Source organism: Podarcis pityusensis (assembly GCF_964106645.2).
Source record: "Podarcis pityusensis genome assembly, chromosome: 9".
Lineage (NCBI taxonomy): Eukaryota > Metazoa > Chordata > Lepidosauria > Squamata > Lacertidae > Podarcis > Podarcis pityusensis.
In genome coordinates this window covers 9,046,540-9,068,571 of record NC_138034.1, presented here as the reverse complement: position 1 = coordinate 9,068,571, position 22,032 = coordinate 9,046,540, and the positions used below count along the sequence as shown (strand labels likewise).

General features: G+C 43.0%; 1 protein-coding gene and 1 long non-coding RNA gene across 6 annotated transcripts in view; one reads left to right on the top strand and one right to left on the bottom strand.

Moving 5' to 3' along the window:
• KCNIP4 (potassium voltage-gated channel interacting protein 4) overlaps nucleotides 1-22,032 on the top strand; it is a 411,322-nt gene that overhangs the window by 138,614 nt on the left and 250,676 nt on the right. The gene's annotated exons all lie outside the window — the stretch shown is intronic.
• Nucleotides 14,606-21,214, bottom strand: LOC308484984. Its single transcript, XR_013990266.1, has 2 exons — nucleotides 21,145-21,214; nucleotides 14,606-15,078 (listed from the first exon to the last, which is right to left on the bottom strand). It is a non-coding gene; the product is annotated as an uncharacterized lncRNA (long non-coding RNA).

Below are 22,032 nucleotides of genomic sequence, written 5' to 3'. Positions count from 1 at the left end.
ACTAGGAAAATTATGTGGCAAATAATTTTGCCATTGGCAACAGTGGATTAGATAGCAGTGGAAGATGACATCAGTTGCTGCTTCTGGTGGGTCTTGGTGTTTGTGTTAACCCCACCTTAACACAAACGCACCACACAAAAAGCTTTCCACTCAAACCACGCACAATCACTGTTTCCAACATAAGGGCCCTCTTCCCTCCCCACAGCCAACTGGCTTCAAGAGCTGCATACCTGATTTGACAGAGTAATCCTAACCCCATACAGGAAGCAGGCAAAATGGAGTCAACATTTGCCCCTTGTTGAAGCCAGAGCAGATGGTGGAGTAGGTTGTTTTCTCCTTTTGCTGAGAGTCCTGAGGCTTGGGCTCCTTGGCACCCCATTTGGGGGCTTACTGCTGGGGGTACCTTTCCCCCCAGGTAGGGCAAAGCCGGCACACCTCCTGTTCATAGCTGTCAACTTTCCGATTTGAAAATAAGGGATCAGCAGTCTCGAAAATAAGGGATCAGCAGCCTCACCTGTCCCGGGGACAGTCTACGGGATATCTAACAATCCGGTATAGCAGCAGGAAGCAGCGGGAAATGGCGCTGGATTAAGGGAATTTCCTGCAAAAAAAAGGGAAGGTTGACAGCTATTCTCCTGTTCTCTGCCATTGTAACCTGGCAAGGAGAAAAGCCTCAACGTGGGAAGAGGAGGGCATTGTTAAGTTGGCACTTTAAAACTTTTTACAAATACACAAAACCAAGCCAAGAAGGGCAAGACCCCTGCAATTTTCTTGATTTTTTTTAAAAAATAGAATATGTCCCTCGATCCCAGGGGGGGGGGGGAGAAGAATACAAACCTCTCAATAAAGTGTTAAATTGCACTGCAGCACCTTAATTAGTCTCTAAATGGCATTTTACTCTAATTCTAATTCCAGTAAAGTTATCCATGTTAGAATTGTTGTCATTAACTGAGACTTTGAGTCATTTGTATGTGCCATAATATTTTCAGCCATTTCCAGTAAAATGTATTTATGGCACATAATGTAAATATTTGCCCTCTCAGGATTTTGCCTGAAGTTCCTCCTCATTTCTGGGAAACACCCCCCCCCCCCAAAAAAATGGGTTCTGATAAAATTAGTGACATTTCTCAGGGTGAAGGAAGGAGTCCAGAAATCCTTAGATATTAGCATTTACACTGTATCTGTAATATTCTAAATACATCTTAACAAAAGTATCAGTATTCAACAAAGCAAAATAGATCTGAATTTGAATGCCTTAAGAACTTTTACTAGAGCATATTTTTCTTCCCCTTACCTCCTGAAAAAGTCTCCTGTACTCAAGACATGGACCTCAACACAAATATGGCTTTGCTTTTTTCGGTGCTTTACAAAATATAAACATCATTTTCGAAGATCCCAAGGGATTAAAGGTGTGAATGTGAGTGATAGCAAAAGATCAATGTAACTAGTATCATTACCTGTAGCAACTAGACCCAATTTTAAAAGAAAATGAAAGTGAAGTTTCCGGATGACACCTGTATATAGTATTGCTTACTGTTGATGGCACAGGTCATATAGTTTAATTTCTCTACACAGTGTGAAACAGGTGGGCAGCTTCTGTAAAATCAATTCCCTGGATGTTGCCTATACTATTGTCTTGTCAAATTGTTGTTTGTGAGCTCCGTGTTACCAGAAGCAATTTGAATCATGACAAACAAAACCCTCCAGAAAACGTATTAGATAGAGCTTGATGACCCATGTGGTAATACTGGAAAGAGTCAGAGTCATAGATCCAATATTCTGCTTTAACAGAGGCTCTGATCCAACATAGTAAAGTGAGCAAGAATCAGCAACTGCTGTCCCTTGTTTGCCTGTAAGTAAACTTGCCTATGCTCACTTCAGATGTCCAAGAGGAGCATAGTAAAGGTAAAGGTACCCCTGTGTGCAGGCTGGGATTCCTCCGGTTCAGCCTCTGAATCAGAATCCCAGGCCATCACACCCTGACTGTAAGGTCCAGTTGTGCGCTCATCTCGCTTTACTGGCCGAGGGAGCCAACGTTTATCTGCAGACAGTTTTTCTGGGTCATTTGGCCAGCATGACTAAGCCGCTTCTGGCAAACCAGAGCAGCGCATGGAAACACCGTTTACCTTCCCGCCGGATCTATTTATCTACTTGCACTTGACATGCTTTCGAACTGCTAGGTGGGCAGGAGCTGGGACCGAACAACGGGAGCTCACCCCGTTGCAGGGATTCAAACTGCTGACCTTCCAATCGGCAAGCCCTAAGCTCTTGGGTTAAGACCACAGCGCCACAAGTTCTGAGGGACAGTGGACTGGCTCCCTGCTGAAAAAGTTTGCTGACCCCTGCACTAGTGCTACTCAAAGTGGTGGTCCACAGCTGGGTGTCATTTCTTCTAGCCATTGGCTGCCTGTCCCCAATGACTCTACCACAGCCCAGGTTGGGTGGGAAACTTCAAGGACCAAATATGGTAGTGGTCTCTGGCACATTGGGGTGGAGGGAAATGCTGGCCCACCACATGAGAGAGCTTGAGAAGCACAGCACTAGCACACTTCCTTCCTGGAGCTGCCTTTAGGAGCTTCCCAGAGGCAACCTGGGAAGGAAGGAATAATAATAATAATAAATTTTTGTTTATACCCCACTCTCCCCAGCCAGGTGGGATGCGGGTGGCACTGTGGTCTAAACCACAGAGCCTAGAACTTGCCGATCAGAAGGTCGGCGGTTCGAATCCCTGCAATGGGGTGAGCTCCCGTTGCTCGGTCCCAGCTCCTGCCAACCTAGCAGTTTGAAAGCATGTCAAAGTGCAAGTAGATAAATAGGTACCGCTCTGGCGGGAAGGTAAACAGCGTTTCCGTGCACTGCTCTGGTTCGCCAGAAGCGGCTTAGTCATGCTGGCCACATGACCCAGAAGCTGTATGCCGGCTCCCTCGGCCAATAAAGCGAGATGAGCGCCGCAACCCCAGAGTTGGTCACGACTGGACCTAATGGTCAGGGGTCCCTTTACCTTTACTTCCCCAGCCAGAGCCAGGCTCAGGGTGTCTAACAATAAAAACATAATAAAAAGGAAGGAAGGTGTTTGCCATAATTCTGCTGCTGGTGGAACCGTTTGCTTTCAAAACTGCATTGGACTAATAGCATGGACAATATGGAAAGATACAAAACATGGATTATGAAATGATATGCGGTTGAGAGGGTGTACAATAGGACCTATGCAAGGGAAGGTGGGAAGTCCAGAGATCTGGTGAAATGTTGAAATATGGATGTGTAATTTGGATTGTTAAAAACTAATATTTTTAAAACCAGATATATATACCTTGATTATATAATAAAATTTGATTTTGACATGTTTTAGGAGGTAATTTAATTATTGTTTGATTTTATACCAATGTTATGTATCTGATGTTAGCTGCCCTGAGCCCGACTTTGGCTGGGGAGGGCAGGATATAAATAAAAGTTTATTATTATTATTATTATATATATACACACAGTCATACCTCAGGTTGCGAACGTGATCTGTGAGGGAGGCACGTTCGCAACCCACAGCGTTCGCAGCCAGAAGTGCCACGTTTGCGCCCATGCGTGATGTCATTTTGTGCTTCTGCGCATGTGTGAGCGCCGAAACCCGGAAGTAACCTATTCTGATACTTCCGGGTTCAGCGCGGTCCACAACCCGAAAACACGCAACCCACAACATTCATAACCTGAGGAAAACTGTATATATATACATGTCTCTCTCTCTCTCTCTCTCTCTCTCTCTCTCTCTGTGTGTGTGTGTGTATGCATGCTGGTGGAAGTGGGGAAAAAGAAAAAAAAGAAAACCCCAGCATTGGATTAGTACAATTTTTTATTTTTTATTTTTTGGGGGGTAAAAAAAATATGAAGTGCCTATACTCTTATGATGATAACAGTGCTGTGGGTACCAGCACAAAATGGCTGCCACATGCATTTTTTAAAAGTTAGCGCTACTTTGTACTGGTGGGCACCATCAGGAATGCACTGCACAGGGCTGTCAATCTATTGCACAGTTGTTTTAGTCCTTCTCTGTCTCATTATGAAGAGACTGTTTTGGCATTCACATTCATTGTATTCTAGGTCTTTCTTTTCAAAATCAACAACAGCAAATGTGAATGAAGTACTGAAGGACATTGCTCTTTCTGCAAAAGGATTATTGGAGAAAAGGCTTGGAGCTCATGAAAAAATATCGGTGTAGTCTATTGTGAGCAACTAATTGAATTGTATGCATTGCTTTCAGGAAATTCAGGAGTGAGTTATTAAATTACACAGCCTTTGTGTGTGCAGAAATGTAACATTGCAATTATTCAATTGTCATCATGTGCTGAACATTTCAGAGTAAAGGGCAATTGTCACACCTTCTCTGATTGTTTTATTATCATCATGCATGTGTTTTAGCCATTAAACCTAGTAAAAGGTTTACATTTCTAATTGTAGAGGTCTTCAGGTTACTGGGGTTTAAAATTCTAAATAATTCAGCATGCATCTCTCAATTTCTGGGTATACTTCCCACTGCAAAAGCCTTTCTTCTTTTTCCTTTTCAGACACGGGGTCATTAAAATTCCCATAGCTTCTTTTTTAATTTAAGTCTTTTCCCCCCACTGAAAAGTTAAGCTTCGGAATTTGTAGAGCTCTTCCATCAAATAATAAGGCTGAGGCTCTCCTCAGCAGCAAATTTATGTAATTTTCCGCAACATTTAGAAACTGCTGCTGAACAAACCTAAAACCGTTCTCTCACATCGTTGGGATCGGCCATGTGTGGCTTTATTTTTCATCCCGTTTATAATCCAGTGAGTTTTTATATTTCTAAAAGGAATACTACATTAGCCAACATTCAGCTCTGTGTGAGTTCTCTTTTTATTATTCGGAATAAATCTTGGGGTATAGAAGGACCGTGCTCTAAATGATATTTCATTTGGGAGTCTGAAGAATAAATGTCTTTCTAGGTCACCCTGTGCAGCTTCCAATGATTCTGCCCTTTTTAGGTGAAGCAGAATCTTACGTGATGTACAAGGATATCCACTTAACACTCGATGCAGTGAGATGTCCTCTTTTTTCTTTTTTCTTTTGGTATTTGTTACAGCCACATGATGTGGGAAGAGACAGATTGCCAGGATCCAATTATCAATAAACCAGGGACGCTTCATTTGCCTAGTCAAAGGCTGCAGGGTTGTAATAATGGGTGATGGTAGAAGTAAACATTGTGAAAGTGAGTCACCTTGTCTTCTATTAAATAAAAACTTAACAGGGCATCAATAGGGCAGCCTGCAGAGTCTACAGCAAGCGCTTTGGCCAAGAGGCTTCATCTACATCGAAAGGCTAGGAGGAATAGGCTCAGTATTTCCCCAGTGACTTTGGCAAGGCTGGGGGCAAAAAAACAGCTGGAGCCTACCTTGGGGGGGGGGAGCAGGTGATTGCCTTTTCAGAGGTGGAGGGGTTTATGCAGACCCTCTAAGCGTACCTATTTTCCAGGGACAGTTCCGGATTTCCAGAAGCCGTCCCAGTTTCTGATTCGATCCCGGAACGTCCCGCTTTTCTTTAAGACGTCCCTATTTTTCATCAGAGAAATGTTGGAGGGTATGGTAGGACGTCCCTATTTTCATTGGCTATGCCACCCCCGAACCAAGGAGATAAGTAACTATGCAACCTTTATAAGACATCTGAAGGGACCCCTGTATAGGGAAGCTTTTTTTAAAAAATGTTTTATTGTGTTTGTATTTATGTTGACATCTGATGGGAGGGCATTCCACAGGGCGGGCGCCACTACTGAGAAGGCCCTCTGCCTGGTGAAATTTGAGAGCCCAGTGCCAGATAGCTCTTCAAAGTCCGTGGGTCTCTAAAGCGTTTTCTAAGACAAGCTCTTGGCACAATATGGTTTTTAACCCATTCCTCCTTGTTGCCACCTGAAATAGTCCAGTTGGGAACCCTAGGAATGGGCCTAAGAAATCGCTTAGGATATGGAAAAGAATACAGTGGTACCTCAGGTTAAGAACTTAATTCGTTCTGGAGATCCGTTCTTAACCTGAAACTGCTCTTAACCTGAGGTACCACTTTAGCTAATGGGGCCTGCTGCTGCTGCTGCGCCGCTGGTGCGCGATTTCTGTTCCTATCCTGAAGCAAAGTTCTTAACCCGAGGTACTATTTCTGGGTTAGCGGAGTCTGTAACCTGAAGCGTCTGTAACCTGAAGCATCTGTAACCCAAGGTACCACTGTAAAGTGATGGAGGGGGTGTTTAAGAAAAATAGAGGAGTTTTCCAAACTAAAATCTGGGTTGAAGACACGGCTATATTGATTCACAAGAAGCCCAGTCATGTTTTTGGCTACCCTCCCCCGCATCTTAAACACAGAGCTTGGTGAATAACTTGTGTCTGTAGAAGTTTGGAAAGGTCTGCTCTTGGTGTGAAAAGAGGAAGCTTTCATTTTTCCCCTTTGGTGGAACACATCTCCCATCACATCCCATGTATTAAATGCAAAGCTTGGGGAATAAAGTGTGTGTGTGCACTTTTCTGCTTAAAGTAAAAGCTGCAAAAGTTAATCTGCCCCCTTGTTGCTGATTGCTCCCCGCTTCTTCCAGATTCCCTTGGATACTAGACACCCACACAGGTGATCTCGTATATTGCCTTTCATGTCATGTGTTCCTATGAACACTTAAATATATTTTCTTTTTCCCTTTTTTTCTGAACAAGCGAGAATGTCTTGTGGCACCTTGAAGAGCAACGAATTATAAAATATCATCAATGCTGGTAAATTGGGTGTAGATAGTTGGTTGTTCACAAGAGCAGTTCACAACAAGCATAGGAACAATCCCTTCAGTTAAGGCTTCTATCTTAATTTCCAGTTTGTGACAGATATACTTATTAGATAGATTTATTTTTTTAACTGAATGACATGATCTCAGCTACTGTGGCTAATGCTTAATAATAATAATAATAATAATAATAATTTATTATTTATTCCCCAGCCACTTTGGGCGGCTTCCAACACAACATTAAAATACAGTAATGCATCAAACATTAAAAGCTTCTCTAAACAGGGCTGCCTTCAGATGTCGTTTAAAAGTCTGGTAGTTGTTGTTCTCTTTGACATCTGGTGGGAGGGCATTCCACAGGGCGGGTGCCACTACCAAAAAGGCCCTCTGCCTGGTTACCTGTAACTTGGCTTCTCACAGTGAGGGAACCGCCAGAAGGCCCTCGGCGCTGGACCTCAGCGTCCGGGCAGAACGATGGGGGTGGAGACGCTCCTTCAGATATACTGGACTGAGGCCGTTTAGGGCTTTAAATGTTAGCACCAACACTTTGAATTGTGCTCGGAAACGTACTGGGAACCAATGTAGGTCTTTCAAGACTGGTGTTATGTGGTCTCGGCGGCTGCTCCCAGTCACCAGTCTAGCTGCTGCATTCTGGATTAGTTGTAGTTTCTGGATCACCTTCAAAGGTAGCCCTATGTAGAGCGCATTGCAGTAGTCCAAGCGGGAGATAACGAGAGCATGCACCACTCTGGCAAGACAGTCCGCCGGCAGATAGGGTCTCAGCCTGCGTACCAGATGGAGCTGGTAAACATGTTTCGTGGTATCACTGGAGGCACCCCTAGGTATTGGGTTTGGGCTCTGAAATTTCAGGGTCTTGGGTGCTCCTAATCTGGCAACTCTAAACTTGTGTAGAACTACCCAAAGGAATGCAGGCAAGAAGGTTGACGGAACCTCTTACTGTGTGTAAATAAAACCTCTTGAGACTGTTGATCTGATAAACCATCATCCCATGCAGTTTATTGCACTCTTGTTCTTGATTTCCCTTTTTAAAGTACCGAGTGGCTAACTACCTGGAAAAGTATGACAAACTGCCCACTCATAAATACAGCGCTAGAGTCCTGAAGTATGGCAATTAACCTTTTTATTTAATCAATGTTTTGTAGCAGGGTAATTGGACAGCCTGAATTGCCAGATGGGTTTCAGTAATTTCATTGTAGAAGAATTATAAGCGTACTGTGTATTTTCCATAGCTCTTTGTGGCAAGGGCCATGTACGTCAATGTTTTGGATTGGGAGCCATTGTGCCACAGGACAAAAATGTAAGATTTGATTTGTGTTTCGTCTCTTTTTGGGGTGGGGCGTGGGGGAATAAAGGATATTTTGGAGAGGAGCCAAAATGATATCTTGTCACTTGATAACTCCTGCCATATTGTACAGTCCTCTGCACTGTGTAGTCCACTTTTGCTTAGTTTTGAGATTTATATGCCACTTTTCCAGTGTTCTTAAATTAGATGCTGGGCTCTCAAGTTAATCCTGAGCACACCAATTGCAGGACTTAGTGTTTGTTTTTGAATAATTTTTATTGAGTTTTACAGATTTTATCATCATCACAATCAACATTATCTCAAAAGCAAAATAGATTATAACCCCCCCCCCATGACTTCCCCAACTTCCATTTCTGGTTCTTTGAGTATTTACTTCCCCTGCTTGTTTTATTTTACCTTAATAGGCAGTTTTTAACTTAAATATTATTATAGTCTTCACATTTTTATACCTTACCTATTTTCACCTTTCCTCTTGCACTTTATTGTTTTCCAATTTTTACTTCTTAATTTCTAAATGGTTAATTGTAAATGTTTACTCAAACCCTGCTAGTGAGTCTACATCTTTACAGTTTTTCTGTAGGTACAACATAAATGATTCCCAGTCTTTTTATAAAATCTCTATTGTGCTTGTCTCAAGTTTTGCAGTGAACTTCACCATTTCAGCATATTCCATCAGTTTTTCTTGCCATTCTTCTTGGAGTCTTGTCATCTTTCCATTTTTGGGCTAGTAAAATCCTAACCGTTGTTGTCGCATACATAAATAACTTCTTCTGTTCTTTTGGAAAGTCTTGCCTAACAGAAAAACTTCTGGCTTTTTAACAAACGTTATCTTAAACTCCCCCCCCCCCATTTCATTATAAATCATTTCCCAAAAACTTTTCTTTTACAGTTCCACCACATATGAAAAAAGGGCCTTCTTTTTCTATAACCAATTGCAGGACTTTGAATCTTTTGCTACAGCCAGCGTGGTGTCCTCAGTAACTCCCAATAGCCCCAGCCGATATGGCCAATAGCCAGGTATCCTGGGAGTTGATAGTTCAGCAGTATTTGGAAGTTATCACATTGGCCACCTTTGCTCTACACACATTTATATCTCTTCATCCTCCCCCTGCTCCAGGGCACAAGGTCCCAGGTGATATAAGTAAAAAAAAAAACCCTGCTCCTTTTCCCTTATGGGGTACCCAAGAGCCCATGTAGAGTCCTTTTGTAGGTTCTCTATCAGTAGGAGAAAATAACAGAGACCAACCAGAGAATATTGAGAAGCAAAGCAGCTAGTAATCCTGATCTTTATTAACTGTTGCAATAGGGTGCTCCCCCACATGCAGGAGAGAGGAGGAGGACCCCTAGCCATGTGTGCAAGCCCTTATATAGACATTTAATTGCCCGCCCTGGAGTCCAAGAACACCCCCAGAAACATCATACATACATCACAGAAGGGGTGTAGCCCAAGACCACCCCCCAGATACATCATACCTACATCACAGAAAAGGCGGTCTACAACAGAAATCTGAGTGTGTTGTTTTTATCCTGTCTGCCAGGTTACCTGTTAATGGTCACTTGACTGGATTACCTGGGGAATCTGGCCATTCTTTTGTAATGATAATACTTAATTCCTGAGCCAGGTCACAGGCTCACCCTATTCACACCTTAAATGTGCCCTTAAGGCAGGATTTGTGAGGACAGAGACAATGGGGAGGTTTCTCATTTTCTTCAACCTTGTAGAGAAATATTTTGGGAGAGACAAAATGGTTTCAGGACATTTCTGTGGGTTTCAGACATGTGGTTTACATATTTGTCTGTGTTTGCTTGGTACATTTATGAACAATATATATATATATATATATATATATATATATATATATGTTACATAAAAATTCTTATAACACAGGGAAGAGACAGTTTGAGTCTTCTTTGCTCTTCTCATTGCAACCAGGTCACTAGGTTGAGGGTCCTTAAACCATGGGGGTGACTGTACCCTCACTGCCCTGTGGAGTCAGATTGTTCCCTGATCTGGGAAGGAAGGTGCCAGAGGTGCCAGGTTGCACCCAACATTGGGGAGGAGGTGCATCACACACGTATGACGTCACACACGTCGCTCGACATGCATCAGGAGGAGTCTGATAGAGGGAAGAGGCTGCCGCTGCGAGGACCTCCAAGGCCCGCTGCCACCATGATGCCCAAGCCCTCAGGATAGGGGAAGGGAACCTCAGCCCTATCCAAACAGACTTGGGTGGGGGCTGAAGACACCACAATCCTATAGAGTTGTCGTCTGTGGAAGGCATGAAGAGTTTCTGCTGCTTTATTGCAGTGCTGTTTCCATATTCGAGCTAATCATTGTCTCTCAGACTAACCTGCATCACGGGGCTGTGGTGAGGATGAAACAAGGAGGGAAAGAATCATGTACACAACCGCAAGCTCCTTGGAGGAAAGGTGGTGGTATAAAGCATGTGTGTGTGTGTGTGTGTGTGTGCGTGCGCGCGCGCTTCATATGGCTTTGAGAAGATGTCAGTGATGTCTTGTTCATGGTTGAAATTCCCCTTAAAAGTTTTAGGTGAAATGCTTCTGGGAGATGATATATAATGAGATAAAAAAATGATGAAATATACATTCATAAAGAAACCAGAAGCATTTTTACTCAGCATTGTGGGGAGTGATATAAATAGAAAGGAATGTAAGCTCTTTTTATATGCAATAACAGCAGCAAAAATATTACTGGCCCAAAAATGGAAGCAAGAAGAATTACCGACAATTGAAGAATGGAGAATGAAGTCAATGGACTATGCAGAATTAGATAAACTAACAGGAAGGATTCGAAACCGGCGGGACCAGAAATTCACGGAAGACTGGAGTAAATTTACAGACTACTTGAAAAGTATTTGTGAAGATCAGACGATGTTTGTAGGTTTGCAAGAAGTTTTGTGAGGAGTATTATTGGAAGTATTGCAAAATTGGAGAAGGGGAAGGATGATTTGTTAAGAGATGTAAAGGCAATATAAAGTTAAGAAGTGGTTAAAACAGTGGATCATCAGAGGTGCTGATGGAAGTCTAAAAAGATTGTATAAGTGATAAGTTTTGTGGTACATTTTATAATTTATATGTTAAAATCAATAAAAATTTAAATAAAATAAAAGTTTTAGCATGACTTAAATTGTGATGTCTTTTTTATTTTTTTATTTTTTAAAACAGTTGCCATCCAATTTTATCACGACACTTCCTCTAGGCATGGTGTGTGGGGAGAAAATGGACATATGGCAACCTCTAGGGTTTCCGCTCCAAAGAGAGGAACTGAAGTGACAGACTAGGCGCTAAAATGCACTGTTGGCCAAGCATCACTCTTTCTATCTCTCACATTCGTGTCTGAAGAATGCTCAGTTGATTTTCGGTTCTGTTGTTTTTATCCCAATATCTGTCATAATGTTGACTGTAATTGTGAGAAGCAAAATGTGTTTTGCCTTAGAAAGGAGAATGGTCTGCATGGAATACATCTTCTCTAACATCTTCTTTCCCACTAATGCACTGATTTTAAGGGCAACACTTCTTGGAAGAATTCTTTTTCCTAATGACCAGGAACCAAGTTTCTTTTGATCTTCCTCCTCTGGAACAGATGCTTAGTAATTTATTCCTTTCATTGAGACAAGTAGAAAAAAGGCATTATAACTGGAATTTTTTTGTTTAGTTTTTTTTGCTATACATCAGGAGTTGTAGGATATATGTGTTTTCGTTCCAAGAATGGAACAACCCACACAAAAGAAACTGTAATGACTGAAACCTGTAGAACCTTTTGCCCATTTGTCTAGTTAACTTAAACCCTTCTTTTCTTCTCTTCAGCTAGGCTGAAGAAATCTAGATAGATTTAATAAATGATTGGAGAGCACTTGAGACACTTGATAGCAGATCTGGAAATTCTGCTCCTTATATAGATATTTTTATTCTAAAAATTGTTTAGTTGTCATTCAACTAGTGACAGGTGTGGAGGACTCCCTGGTCCTAGATGGGGTAACTGTGCCCCTGAAAGACCAGGTGCGCAGCCTGGGAGTCATTTAGGACTCACAGCTGTCCATGGAGGTGCAGGTCAATTCTGTGTCCAGGGCAGCCATCTACCAGATTCATTTGGTATGCAGGCTGAGACCCTACCTGCTCGCAGACAGTCTCACCAGAGTGGTGCATGCTCTAGTTATCTCCTGCTTGGACTACTGCAATGCACTCTACGTTGGGGCTACTTTTGAAGGTGACCCAGAAACTACAACTAATCCAGAATGTGACAGCTAGATTGGTGACTGAGAGTGGCTGCCAAGACCATATAACATCGGTCCTGAAAGACCTTCATTGGCTCCCAGTATGTTTCCAAGCACAATTCAAAGTGTTGGTGCTGACCTTTAAAGCCCTAAATGGCTTCGGCCCAGTATACCTGAAGAAGCATCTCCACCCCCATCGTTCAGCCTGGACACTGAGGTCCAGCTCTGAGGGCCTTCTGGTGGTTCCCTCACTGCGAGAAGTGAGGTTACTGGGAACCAAGCAGAGAGTCTTCTCGGTAGTGGAACGCCCTCCCATCAGATGTCAAGGAAATAAACAACTATCTGACTTTTTAGAAGCCATCTTAAGGCAGCCCTGTTTAGGGCAGTTTTTAATGTTTGCTGTTTTATCGTGTTTTTAATATTCTGTTGGGAGCCGCCCAGAGTGGCTGGGGAAACCCAGCCAGATGGGCAGGGTATAAATAATAATAGTTTAATGATATTATTATTATTATTCATCTGCTAAGGACCATGAACACAAATGTATCAGCAATGACAAACTATCAAAACAAGGTAAGGTTGCAAGGATAGAAGTTCTCCTAGCAGAATCACTGACATTAACTGTTTAACCAGCGGAATCACAAAACTAACTATTTCATGTGGTGCATTTGCCACTGCCCATATCATCTGTTGCTCTCTAGGCAGGCATTTTTGAGTAAGGGTGGAGAAGCATAGCTGTGAGGTATTGGATGTTGAGTCCGAAGTGTAGTCCTGGCTGCACCACTAGCCATTTTAGTATTGTCATAGTTCAAGTGAGATGAAAACTAAAGGCCATTGTATGAAACTAGCACTTGGAGCTGTTCCAGACTTGCCCTTGTCCCACCTCTTCCCCCCGGGGAAACTTGATGCTTATCGCTGAATTACCAGTAGATCCAACTTCAGTTGAGTTTTCTTCAGAATGACGTTTGCTCCAATGTATCTCCAAAGAGCAGGTTTTCTGGGGGAAATAGAGGAGGGAGGGCAAAACCACTCAGACCCATATTTTCTAGGCACAGGGCAAATGTACATCTGGAAGACATCTTTATTTGGACTCTACCACTTCAAGCTACAATTGCGTTAGCAAGGAAGGGAAGTGATTGTTTCCTCAAAGAACACACAAAAACCAAAGGCATAGAATCCTTGAGAAAAGGCATCAGTCTGATTTTAATCTCTGACATGCTTGTTTTCTATGTGAAAAGAGGGTTTTTTAAAAAGCATGCAAACATCCACCCCTTCTTAGCTTGAACTGATAGTATAAACTGATTCCTTTCTTCCCTTCCCTGCAGATGACGGGTGAGTGGGAATTGGAAGCTTATCTAATTTCATGCCTGAACGAGAACATATACTAGTCATCTATATTTATTTATTTTTAAGTTTTATTGATAGTTCAAAAGCACATCAAATGCAAGTGGATAAATAGGTACCACTCCAGTGGGAAGATAAACGGTGTTTCCGTGCGCTGCTCTGGTTCGCCAGAAGCGGCTTAGTCATGCTGGCCACATGACCCGGAAGCTGTCTGCAGACAAACGCCGGCTCCCTCGGCCAGTAAAGTGAGATGAGTGTGCAACCCCAGAGTCATCAGCGACTGGACCTAATGGTCAGGGGTACCTTTGCTATGGTATCTGAAAGTTTGGAAGGAGGGAGGTTGGCAGGCTGTTGGTTGAGCCACTGTACCCATTCCCCCCCCCAAAAAAAGCTCAACAAATCTGGGCAATGCTCCCCCCAAGAAGCTTGACAACTCTTGGCAATGACAATGGGTAGATCACTGCCAGTTTTATTATCCTGGGAGTAGATCACAGTCTCTCGAGAGTTGGATGTGCCTGGTATATACCCATGTGTATTTTCAGATTAAGTGGTCCACAAATCTCTCTAAATAAATAATATACATGAATAGCAGGTTAGGAACTAAGCTACTCCTCCTTTTCTCCAGAAAAGAAAGAAAGAAAGAAAGAAAGGAAGGAAGGAAGGAAGGAAGGAGAGAAAGAAGACAGAATAAGGAACATTTATGAGCAAATGCAACTACAAGCACTTACAGGCTTCAGTTGAGAACTATGGAGTTAAGGCAAAACTAAAAAGGAAAAGAGATTTTGAAGGAGAAAGGTGGAAATTCTCTGGGAGTGAGTGACAGGTGTATGGGGCATCAAGGGAAAATGAGAGGGAGCAGGAGTCTTGTGTGTAGCTGCAGAGTCTGAAGACAGAAGGCAAAGATGGTGAGGTAGTGGAAATCATGGGAAACAGACAGTACTGCAGAGAGGTTTTTAAAGATCCACCTTCACTTGGTTTTTTTTTACTTTTGGAGTAGTAGGAAGGCAGGGCCCCACTGCAGACTAGCAGTAATAAATATGATCTCTTTCAGACTTGATGGACTAATTTTTGCATCAGGAATTCCTGGCAGCTGTTACTCATCTAGTGGGAAACAGGTGATTCATCCTCAGCTCCAGATAAGCAGAGGCAGCTTTCGTGCTAGAGCATCTATATAGAAAGCAGTCTATGAAAAACAAACTAGTCTTTGAAAACACCGCAGGGTTGACAGCTTGCAGCCATACTACCCCCAATTTACTTTCAGAGACTGCCTCTGATAGTAACATCAAAGAATGGAGGAGATTCGTCTGCACAGCAGGGTTCCGACAAGCTGAGTTGAATTTTGTGAACTAGAGTTGAGCCCAGTTCTCTATTATCTGTGATACTGATTCTCCTTTACGGGCACCATTCTTGACAACAGACACCTAAGCAAAGAATGGCAACTTAGTGCTAGAATTGTAGGGAGAATGTTTAATCATTAAATCACATCCCACAAGTGAAAATGGGGAGAAAAGGTGTCTCTCTCCAAAATAACTTAAATACAACTCCATAAAAAGATTGGCGGGGGGTGGGTGGGGAGCTTAGCAAGCCTTCTGGAACTTCCTCAGATTTGAGATTTGATGATAATGTAAAAATAAATGTTTAGACCAGGCACAGGCAAACTCGGCCCTCCAGATGTTTTGGGACTACAACTCCCATCATCCCTAGCTAACAGGACCAGTGGTCAGGGATGATGGGAATTGTAGTCTCATAACATCTGGAGGGCCGAGTTTGCCTATGCCTGGTTTAGACTGTAGGTATTTTTGATGGCCTGGGACTTGGGCTCAGACTCAGAACCAGAGGAGTCTCAGTCTGCACCGGATCCTTTGCCTCAGGCATCACTGCAACCAAGTCAGGGGCCTGATCCTGAAGGGTCCCAGTCCGCACAGGCTCCCCTGCAACAAACACCAGCTGGGCCGAGTCAGGGGCCTGAGCCTGCCTTGGCTCCAGATGCAGGGATTACCTCGTTGCTTTCAGCTGGGCCATCACTTACAGCTGCTCCACTACTGGTTTGGTCGGGGAGGCTGAGGCGGCCCCTGGGTCTAGTAACTCACCAACGTCTCCCGAACTGCAGAGACTAAGGTCTGAGAGAAGGAGAGACCTGAGTACTCGCAGGAGGAGTGCTTGCCTTTGGGCGAAACAGGGAGGTGAGTCGCTGGGTGATCAGGACCGGCCGCTACCCTGACAAAGATAAAAGGCTGTCGGACCCCACCCCAGGTTGTGGGAGCAACATTGCAGTATGCTAGATCCTGCCAGAGATCCTGTACCTGTCCTTGCCTGGTTTCCTGCCTCGTGTCCTGCCTTGGCCCCGTTGGACTGACTCCTAGTGGAACCTTCGGATTCTGGACTGGTCCTGGACCGTGTTTCACGGGTTACTCCCGGGCCCAGCACAGTATTGCTAGTTATTCCTGCATTGCTATTATTTCTTTCCAGACAGATTCCCCCTTTTCTCACTTTTTCTAGTACTCCAGAGGACTTCTAACTGGCCCCCTTGTGTAGGAAAACAAAATTATGTCATTCAAAGGGGCAATACAGAATTCTTGTAACGCTCCTACCTAAAAAGGTCATTTGCCTATCTAGGGCACAAATCCTACCATGAAGTTCCTTGCTAATTGGTCAATATTCCTGCCAAACCCTCTTCATGGTAAAATCAAAATAATTACTATTCAGGAATAGCCTTAGCCTAACCTAGCACAGCACACTTTTGGCAGTGTGGTTGCTGTCAACTGCCTTACAGTTTTTGTTTTTTTACACTTAGCTCCCCCTCCCCTATTGTTTTCTTTTAAATGTCACTTTTTCCTTAAGGGCCTGTGCTACTGGCCTACTTAACCTCCCCAGATCACTTCCCTCTGCATTAGCCAGCTCTATTGTTCAGGCAGTTTATTTTATCTGACAGTCGTGGGAGATGATTTACTATTGGCCTCTGCTATTTCCATTGTATGTTTAAGAGCCAACGCAGATGTGACTGGTGTTCCAGAGTTCTTCCAGTTAAGAGTGCAAAATTTTGCAGAGTAACGGACACCAAAGTAGAAGCTGAACTAAGGAAATAATTAGGGGGAAGATAAAGTTTGAGGTTTGCTTATTTTATATGCTGTAGCGAACTGTTTTCAAAGTGTCTCACAAATGACACGCATCAGATTATTATCAAAATGCAAAACATTGGTGGGGAGGGGGAATTTGTTACGAAACATATCAATATAAATTCAAATTAGACAAAAGCCAATTCAACAGACATATAATAAGATTCAGTATTGTTGTAAACAAAATCTGCCCTTTTTCCCTTATGGGGTATCCAAGAGCCCATATAGAGTCCTTAAGTGGGTTCCCTATCGGTAGGAGAAAATAACAGAGGCCAACCAGAGAATATTGAGAAGCAAAACAGCTAGTAAGCCTGATCTTTATTAAAGCTGTTGCAACAGGGTGCTCCCCTCACACACAGGAGGACGGAGGAGGACCCAGAACAAAGGTGTGCCTGCCCTTATATAGATATTTTAAATTCCCTGCCCTGGAGCTCAAGACCACCCCTCCATACATCATACATGCATCACAGAAGGGGTGTAACCCAAGACCACCCCCCACAAACATCATACCTACATCACAGAAAAGGTGGTCTACAACAGAAATTTGAATGTTGTTTTTCCTGTCTTCCAGGTTATCTGATAATGCCTTATCTGATTGCCTTTCCTGGGAGTCTGGCCGTTCCTTTGAGATGGTGATTTCCCAATTCCTGAGACAATGGGAAGGTTCCCTCACCCCCTCCCTCCTTGCAGAGAAAACATTTGGTCAGTTTGGGAGTCTAAATGGTTTCAGGACGGTCTTCCTGTGCTGCTCCAGACATGTGGTTTATATATTTATGTACATGTTTACTTGGTACATTTATGAACATTTATTACATATCTAAGACCTTAAAATTCTTATAACAATTTCATAATGAAATAAATCACCTTCTGCACACACACATGTTCTGCCAAATGATAATCTTTTTCAGTGTTTTTACAATAGAGACAACTGGTCAGCTTCCTTGCTTTTTAAAAGGAACATTGTAAAAGACTTTCTTTGACCTCGCTAGACAATACTTCTGTACAGTAGGGAATAAAAAGTGAATTGAATTGTTTCTGACAGCAAAGTAACTTGTCAGTTCCTATATCTTGTTGCGTAGGAATTCATCTGTTTCTTGTGCTTATTCTTTACTTTGAAAGGCTAGGCAAAAAAACCAAGGAGAAATCTTGGTGAGGAAAAAAAAAGGAGTGGAGGATGGGAGGAGTAATGAAGGAGTAAATTACCCAAGAATGAAATATATGTATATTGTATTTCAGTTGCACTGCTGGGCTGAGCTGGGATGCATGTTGTGGTGTGAGGGCTCAGAACATTCTGTTGCTCAGGGAACTAAACAGTTGGCAGTCCCAGCTGTGTGACAGCAGATAGCATTGTCAGTTTGGCTGGCATTAGCACCACACATAGGGCAGGCTGAGAACTGGGGAAGGTCCCAGGATATAGTGATGATAAGTGACAGGATCTGAAATGTAAGAAGGCTGAAGGAGGGCTTCAGGGTAGAATGATGTGAGAAACAAGAATCTGAGGGTATGCACTGAAGGGGGTGTGTGACAGGGGAGAAGACCATGCTCCATGTTTTCACTCTAAAGCATGGAAACCTACACAAACACATTTGTTAAACTGGTTTTCTTATAAATGAGGGAAGGAATGGCTTTTCTCCAGCATATGATTCCCTGACAAAGCTGTATAATAATAATAATAATAATAATAATAATAATAATAATTTATTATTTATACCCCGCCCATCTGGCTGGGTCCCCCCACCCACTCTGGGCGGCTTCCAACAAAACACTAAAATACAATAACCTATTAAACATTAAAAGCTTCCCTAAACAGGGCTGCCTTCAGATGTCTTCTAAAAGTTTGGTAGTTATTTTTCTCTTTGACATCTGGTGGGAGGGCATTCCACAGGGCGGGTGCCACTACTGAGAAGGCCCTCTGCTGGTTCCCTGTAACTTGGCTTCTCGCAGCGAGGGAACCACCAGAAGGCCCTCGGCGCTGGACCTCAGTGTCCGGGCAGAACGATGGAGGTGGAGATGCTCCTTCAGGTATACTGGACCGAGGCCATTCAGGTAAAATGGACCTGAATCACAATCTTCCTCTGGTCCTTTATGATGTCGCTCAGGTGTTGCTCAGGTGTTCTGAGGAGATGGTGCTCTCAAGCTGCTTTTCAATATTGCAGGTTGCCAGGTCCCCCTGCACCTCATAGCTGCTCTGTCCCCTGTTGCAGTTTTGTTCCACCTCTATCTGCCAGAGTCACTTGCAGAACTAGATCAAAATCTCCCCTCACTGGCTGTACAGTACTTCACAAATTCCTCACATCGTATTCTTCTTCCATCATTCCTTCTCCTCGCTCTCGCTCTCCCTCACTGTCCCCACCCTCACTTTCCCTCTTCCTAGCAGTTGTCAAGGCTTCCCAAAACCATCTTTGCTTATTCCCTGTTTTGCCCAGGCAACTACAGTGGTACCTCAGGTTACATACGCTTCAGGTTACAGACTCCGCTAACCCAGAAATAGTGCTTCAGGTTAAGAACTTTGCTTCAGGATGAGAACAGAAATCGGGCTCTGGCGGCGCGGCGGCAGTGGGAGGCCCCATTAGCTAAAGTGGTGCTTCAGGTTAAGAACAGTTTCAGGTTAAGAACGGACCTCCGTAACGAATTAAGTACTTAACCCGAGGTACCACTGTACTTCTAACCTGACAGCCTATATCCACTTCCAAAGCTATTCTAAGATTTAAATATTAACATATTTTTTTCAAATATTCCTTAAACTTCTTCCAGTCTTCTTCCACCGTCTCTTTTCTCTGGTCTCGGAGTCTCCCAGTCAGTTTGGCAAGTTCCATATAGTCCATCATCTTCATCTGCCATTCTTCAATAGTTGGTAAATCTTGTTTCTTCCTGAAGCAAAGTTCTTAACCCGAGGTACTATTTCTGGGTTAGCGGAGTCTGTAACCTGAAGCGTCCGTAACCCGAGGTACCACTGTATTTCCAAAAGGAAAGTGGGTCACTAAAAGAGCACTAAAAGCACTAAAAGAGAGTTGGTGGGCTGGGTATTATGGGTGAAGAAACTAAAGGGACATGGTATTGCTGGTCCCTGCCAGGGAAATTGTGCAGCTGTGATAGGAATTTTGAGGTCTTATATATATATGGTAATGTTCATAACCGCACGTACATAGATCAGCACAGGAAGACCGACCTGAAGCCATTTTGATTCCTAAACTGAGCAAATGTTTTCTCTGCAAGGTCAAAGTGGAAAAGCCTCCCCATTGTCTTTTCCTTCACAAATCCTGTCTTAAGGGTATGTCTGTGTTTGAATAGGGTGTGAGCCTGTGACCTGGCCCAGGAACTAAGTATTTATCATTACAAAAGACTGGCCAGGCTCCCCAGGCAATCCAATCAAGTAACCTGCCAGACAGGAGATAAACAAGGACAGGAGAAAAACAACATTCAAATTTCTGTTTAGACCGCCTTTTTTGTGAGGTAGGTATGATGTATCTGAGGGGTGGTCTTAGGTTACACCCCTTCTGTGATGTATGTATGATGTTTCTGGAGGTGGTCTTGATCTACAGGGTGGCAATTTCAAAAGTCTTTATAAGGCCTTGCACACCATTTTTCTGGGTCCCTCCTCTCTCCTGCGGGTGAGGGGAGCACCCTATTGCAACAGATCAATAAAGGCCAAGCCTACAGGCTGCTGTTTTGCTCCAAGTTATCCTGGTTGGTGTCTTTGTTTTTGTCCAAGGGAGCCCTCGGATTTTTCTGTTAACGCAGCCACTGCAGTATTGTGAACTGGCAGACCTAAAGCTGCAGTGAGGACAACAACAAAAAGGAGTGTGTGTTTGTGCATGCGTGCACACACACACTGAATTTCACATGATTGTAACTAACCAGACAGTTTTTTGTAGATTTCTAGGGCTGTATTCTAATATTGCTACTCTTGTATCCATTCTGCAAGTGGTTCTCTTTTTGTGGAACAAGGTCATGGGATACTTTTTGTATTTTTTGTGGTAGTTTTATTTACACAAAATAAACAGGCTAAGCATGGGTAAAGGTACAGTGGTACCTCGGGTTACATACACTTCAGGTTACATATGCTTCAGGTTACAGGCTCCGCTAACCCAGAAAGAGTACCTCGGGTTAAGCACTTTGCTTCAGGATGAGAACAGAAATCGTGCTCTGGCGGCGCCACAGCAGCAGGAGGCTCCATTGGCTAGAGTGGTGCTTCAGGTTAAGAACAGTTTCAGAACGCACCTCCGGAATGAATTAAGTACTTAACATGAGGTACCACTGTGTAGCTGAACTCCGGGAAATGTGCCAAATTTGTTGCACCCCTTCAGATTTCTAGGGGAACGCAGCCAGCCGCAAAATACTCTTAGCTTCCAGAATCTAAAACTTACCCACCCTCTGATTCTCTGTGACTCCAAACTCTTTCACATCCAAAGCCACCTCAATAACATGACTCCCAGCCAGGTGTCAGGAAGGAAGATAGTCTCTGGTTTATTTAGTTTCTGAAGCAATGCTTACATAACAAAGGAGATCTGGCCAGGGCAATTTATGTAACAAAAGAAACTAGTTTGACCATTTTAGTAATACTCCTTTTCCCCAGACCTCAGTTTTCTAACTATAGAATCACATGGCTGGAGGAGATCCCAGAAATAATTTAGTCCAACCCCAATGCTATAAAAATATTTTTTTCCTCTGAATTATTTCCTTCAAAGAGGACCCACCAAATTTTCTTTATATAGCAACAAAAGTGCATGTTTTCTAACCCATCCAAGCTTTCCTTTTATCTTGTAATTAATCTTTAATAGTAAATTAGGTTTATTTCTGACCTTTCCATGCACTCTACTTTTTGATAAAGAGAAGTTCCACGTCGGTTGGATCGAAAAGGTACAGCACGTTAATGAATCCAGTAATGTAAGGTAATAGAATTTGAACTAATTTAATTTTTTTTTGTAGTCTCTGTCAGTGTCTGGTAAAATAAGACAGCTTAGATCATCTATTACACAGATAAGCCTGTGAAAGCAATTGGAAAAAATTATGTATTTGGAAAAGGAGGGAATTATGGAAGTAACTGATAGACAAAGCTCCGAACAATAGTCTTATGATTAGTAAAGACAAGTTAATGCTATGGTGCATTTCACTTCCCACTCTCTGCCCTCCGGTTCTGTTTTTACAATTTGTGTGCCATTGATTGATTTGGCAGTTCTTAAAAGGACTATTCCTACCATTAAAGAGACCTGTGGTGTACAGTATTAGGGCTCAGAGCCCCCATTTAGCCATAAAACA